This window comes from Pelophylax lessonae, assembly GCF_965119305.1.
Source record: "Pelophylax lessonae genome assembly, chromosome: 2".
Classification (NCBI taxonomy): Eukaryota; Metazoa; Chordata; class Amphibia; order Anura; family Ranidae; genus Pelophylax; species Pelophylax lessonae.
Genome location: NC_138769.1, coordinates 298,063,574 through 298,069,573, shown reverse-complemented (window position 1 = coordinate 298,069,573; position 6,000 = coordinate 298,063,574).

The following is a 6,000-nucleotide window of genomic DNA, read 5'->3' as shown; positions in this document are numbered from 1 at the left end:
GGCACGATGATCTCTCTGCATTGAAAGGGGGCACGCTGGTCTCTCTGCATTGAAAGGGGGCACGCTATACCTTTATTACTGAAGGCCCCTTTCACACTTTTGCGACCTCAAAGTCACGCAATTTTACAGCGTTTTTTGCCGCAAAGCAATGCCTATTCGATTTTTCTGTTTGCGCCCCAACCCCCCAAAAACAATTTGAGTACCAGCCGCCACTGTCTAGCACCAACCTACTAATGCGCTTACTATGTTTTTTATTCACAATAGGTGGCATATTGGAAGGGGAAGGGCTTTACTTCTTCATATCAAACCGCTGCCAGGGGGCTAGTGATTAGCAGGAGAGGTGGAGGAAATACAGATAACACAATGATTTAAGGGGATACCTAGACTGCAAGGTCCTCAGAAAGAGTTTTCCCTCCAGCAAGCCCTCTGAATAATAATGAGCAGCACAGTAGTGATATCCCCAACTGTTATAGCAGTCCTCAGAGGCACAAGTGGATAGAAAAATTTGCCATGTAAAGTCAGGAAGTGCCCTGCCAACAACTCTCGAAGAATTTAGGGAAAAGGCTAGAAGCGTCGCTTTCCCACAATTTACCTTCCATGTAGGACAGTAAATACGCTGTTTTTGTGTAGAAGTTCAACTTAAACCCAGCACATTTTATGAAATCTTAGATAGGTGGCCCACTGAGTGGTTTTAAAGTGGTAGTAAACTCAGAATTGTTCAAATCTGCTGTCAGGCAGGCTTTCTATAAGAGAAGAGACCCTACAGGTCTCTTCTGTCATACACATTTTCATATAGGTTTCCTGCCTGTCAGAAGGTAATGTGGTCTGAGCTGCACATGCGCAGCTCAGACCACGTTTACGTGCCACAGTGATGTGACTCCTGCGTGAATGCCTGGGAGTGACATAAAATCAAGCCCGTCAATCAAGCGCCTAAAGATGCGAAACCTGGAAGAAAGAACGGGTGAAGATGGAAGTGCTGGGGGCAAGGGAGAGCCCTAACAGTGCATTACCAGAGGGCTCCGCTTTTTGGCAAGTCTGTCATAATGTAATAGTATGTGGTGAATACTAGTACATTATCGCTTAACCACTTCTGGACTGGAAGGTTTTACCCCCTTAATGGCCAGGCCATTTTTTTGCAATACAGCACTGCATTACTTTAACTGACAATTGCGTGGTCCTGTGATGCTGCACGCAAATAAAATGTTTGTCCTTGTTTTCCCACAAATAGAGCTTTCTTTTGGTGGTATTTGATCACCTCTGCTGTTTTTATTTTTTGCGCTATAAACAAACAGAAAAAAAAGACAATTTTGAATAAAAACCAACATTATTTACTTTCTGCTATAAAACATAGCCAATTAAAAAATGTACAAAATCTAATTTTTCTCATCAATTTAGGCCAATATGTATTCTGATACATATTTTTGGTAAAAAAAAAAATCCCAATAAGTGTATATTGATTGGTTTGCGCAAAAGTTTCAGCGTCTACAAATGATGCAACAGGGAAGAGGTTAACATCAGGAGCGATCAAAGGGTTAGGTGTGTCCCTAGGGTGTGCTTGCTAACTGTGTGGGGGTTTGCTCTTACTGGAGGGAGACAGACCTTCGTGTCTTCCTCCCTGTCAGAGCGCGATCTTCCTCTCCTGGGAACGATCGCGGGTGGCCGGCTGACATCGGGTCTACCGGACCCATTGACTGACATCTCCACTAGACAATCACGGCGCGATCGTGCCATCTAGTGGCTATTGAACGAAACGACGTACAGGTATGTCAATTCATGCAATAGAGCCACAGTACCACAGTATATACATGGCGGGCAGACGGCAAGTGGTTAAACCTGCAAGGGGGACATTATTTTATATTGTAACTTTAGTACCAATTTAAAGGGAACCTATACTGTAACTAATGCAAATTTATTTTTGGAAATGCTAATTGCCTAGCTTAGAATTCAATATTACATTATTATTTACAAATTATAGATTAAAATACTGCCCTAGAACAAGAATGCTGATCAGGAAAGTCAGAACTCCTGATCACCATGCTTATTTTGACTTAAGGCCCGTACACACGATAAGAAAATCTGAAGGGAAAATTCGTCCGACGACCGATCTGCCGATTTTCGGATTGTTAGTATGGTGCTTTCGACAGCCGACTCCGACTTTTCGGCCGAAAAAATCCTGATGTGCAGGCTATAAAATTTTTGTCGTCCGTAATACAATGTCCAATTTTCATCTTATTAGTACAGATTTCGACGGAAAAAAATCCTAAGAGCAAGACTAGGCATGCTCAGAGACGAAAGAACACATACAAAACAATCCAACACATGACATCACTTCTGAAGTAGAATTCTGTCGTACGGGAAAAATTCGTATGAAAATAACCTCTTCACTTTCCACATCAGACTGCCATGCCACAACAAACGGATGACAGATCGTTCGATAATATTATCGTGTGTACGGGGCTTAAGTGACTTAAAAACACAGAGGTCCTTGGATCGGCATAATAGTGAACTAGTGTTTTTTTTTAGAAACAAACTTCAGTGATGGCATCATACAAACTTCCTTACTACAAGCTTTCTTTAAAGTGGAAGAAATTCCTAAAAACTTTTCTTAAAAATTATCTCTCCCTTGTCATCCAACCTATCCTGCCTTACCTGTATGAGATTGTATGGTTGGGATTTCTTTACTGTTTTTTGTTTTTTATTGGTCGAGCCAGATGGACTTGTGTCTTTTTTCAACCTGACTATGTATAATAAAAGATCTGCGTATTTATCTTTTTTCATTCTACACCAGTCAAGTGATCCTATAGCTCTGTGTATGGGAGCACTAGACACCAGCTGTGAATTCTAGGAGCCATGACATCACCCATAGGTTCCCACGGCTCAGCTGTTATCAGTGCTCCCTCCTCTCCCCTGCAATAACCGCCCAGTGGCACAAGAGCCGGAGCTTCGGGATCACGTAACCAGAGCGTAAATATAGGAAATGTTAACCACTCAATAAATATTGGTGAGTACATACATTTTTTTTTTTCATACAGGTAAGGCAGGAAGACTGGGAAGGAACATTTTTTAGGAATAGTTATAGTTCGGCTTCTGTAGCAGTTTAAGTGTGACAATCGGTAGGCTAACAGTTAACAGGTGTAGTATAGCATAGGTAAATACACAAGGCGGCATTCTTCACACATGGCATGTCGTAGATCACCCAGAAAACCAACTTAACACCGTTTTTTAATACATTAATTTTCTTTTATTTATGAATCCCTACTAAAATCAAAGGTGTGTAAAGTTGGCCACACATTACAATCAAAGGGTACAATCTCATAGGCCAGTGTTGATGGGTTTTGATAAGCAAGTTTTGACATCAGTTTGAGACAGTTCTAAGAACTTTTAGAACCCTGTCTACTTTGGAATTTACTACAAACAAAAAACAAAGAAAGGGCGCACCAGCCTAGCGCATTATCCTCAGTAAGGCTTTATTTATAACAAATTAAAAAGTGTCTACTCACAAACAAGTGATGAAATGACTTCTGAGGAAGAAGCGAAGCCTCGAAACGCGTTAGCCGTCATTTCAACAAAGACTGTGGACTCTATCACTATGGACTCCGTCATTTGAATCTGACATGCTGGTTTACATCACTTGTTTGTGAGTAGACATTTTTTAATTTGTTATAAATAAAGCCTTACTGAGGATAATGCGCTAGGCTGGTCTGCCCTTTCTTTGTTTTTTGTTTGTAGTACTATGTCCACCATCCCGGTCGTAGAGGGCAGCAAGGTCTAGCCAGTGGAGATGCCAAGTATAAGTCCCGTGATAGGAGTGGTCTGGGAACCTTGTCTCTGAGTGCAGGAGTAAGGTGCTAAGCGTCGTAAAATTCTTTTGGAGTACTTTGACATTTAGACTGATTTACTATACAAGTCTGTCTGAATAATTCACTTAATATGTGTCCAGCACTTTGCACTACACAGTTGGCAAGTTTGAAAATAGATGATATAATTAGACTAATGTAGCAAGCTTAAAGCGGAGTTCCACCCAAAAGTGGAACTTCCGCTTTAGGGAGTCCTGACCCCCCGACATGCCACATTTGGCATGTCATTTTTTGGGGGGGGGAGCGGGTACCTAGTTTTGACAGGTACCCGCTCCCACTTCCGCTCGGAGCGCCGCGGCGCCCTGAGCGGAAGTTCTCCTCTCCCCCTCCCTCCCTGCAATCTTCTGGGACACGTCAGAGGTCCCAGAAGATTGCCGGCCAATCACGGCGCGCAGCGCGACTCGCGCATGCGCAGTGGGTACCCGGCTGTGAAGCCGCAAACTGTAACAGCCGGGTGCCCACAGCAGTGATGCCGGCGCCGAGGGAGAGGATCGAGGCTTCCGGCGGCCGCATCGCTGGACCGTTGGACAGGTGAGTAAATGGCTGGAACTCCGCTTTAAGCCCTAATTTACACAGGGTTCTTAAGTGGGAGAATTTGATCTGAGAAATATAAAACAAATTTTTACCTCCCAGATCAATTTCTCCTGTGTTTAAATGTATATTTAGACAAGTTCAGGGTATCTAGTCTGCCTCCAGATGCACAGATTTCTTTTGTTTTTTTTCTTTCTAAACCTAGTTACAACAAAAGCAGCTGAATGCAAGCAAAGACACAGTGTGCATTACACCTTTTAAAATCATTACATGCATTTATATATGTCCTATAAATGCATACAAATGTACAGGGGTTGGAAAAAATTATGGAAACAAGTATGGTAAAAAGAACAAAATCATTACCTTTTATGATGTTGGACAGTCTTTGGCATCCAAGATGGCCTGAATCCTCCTGATAAGTCTTGGATGGTGGACAATGGAATCTGATACCACTCTTCATGCAAAAATCTTAGTCACAATCCTACGCAAGGTCCTTTCGGCTTTTCGGTCAGTTGACCATTTTAACCATGCTTATGCTTATTAGACAACGTGTTCCCGGAAACTGTATGTGACGTCATAACCTTTGATATTGTACCTCTTTACACTGCAAAAAATTGGCATCTTCAGTCAGACACCAGTTAAGCGGACAAAAACAATTTGCTCTCTTTAAAACTCAGTAAGGGCTCTTTCACACAAGGGCGGACTCAGTTTTTCTCAGCGGGGGATCGGCGGAGCAGGCGGATAACAGCTGTGTCTCCGCGCTGTGTGCGGAGACACAGCTGTCAAGTCCCCATTCATCTCTATGGAGGAATCGGATGGGAACGGACCGTCTGTCCGTTCTCATCCGATCCGATCCGCCAGATGGATGGAAAATAGGGTTTCCATCGGTCCGGTTTTGACAGATCGGATTGGATGTCAGCCGACATGTCTTCGCTGACATCCGATGCCCCCTAGGGATGCATGGGGCGTCCGTTCAGATCCACCAAAAAAACTGACAGGCGGATCTGAATGGACTCCATGTGTGAAAGGGGCCTAAAGCTCTGACATAACTCCCTATTACTAGCTGCGAACAACGAACGTGAGGCTTCCCGCCTATTACCTAGGTGTTTCCAGATTTTTGTCCAACCCCTGTATATAATTGCGTGCACTTAAAACATAAGTACGTTTTTCTTTCCAGGTTTTAAAAGCACTCAGTTCTCACAAAAAATCACCAAGGCATCAATATATTGGTTTGTGTAACTAAGTTTTATGTGAAAACGTTGTTGTCTAACACATTAACATGAGACAAATTTTGATCTGCCTGTTTAATGCATGTACAAAATACAAATTTGATAGTCATCTAGTTGCTGTATACAGTTGTTGCATTTTTAGACCACGTTAAAAAAGTAGGGAATAACATTTTCCAAATAAGTCTTACTCAGAAATGTTTATGCAATGATTGTGAAAATTAAAAGGGATGTCTGTACACAGATTATTATTTATGAATAAAGCACAACTCTTAAATTGTGTGATTGTATATGTAAACGCATATCGGAAACAAATTTGGAAATGAGACTATTAATATTTATACCTGTCCTGTGTTGCTCCACTGATTCCAAAGTATAAAAATCTC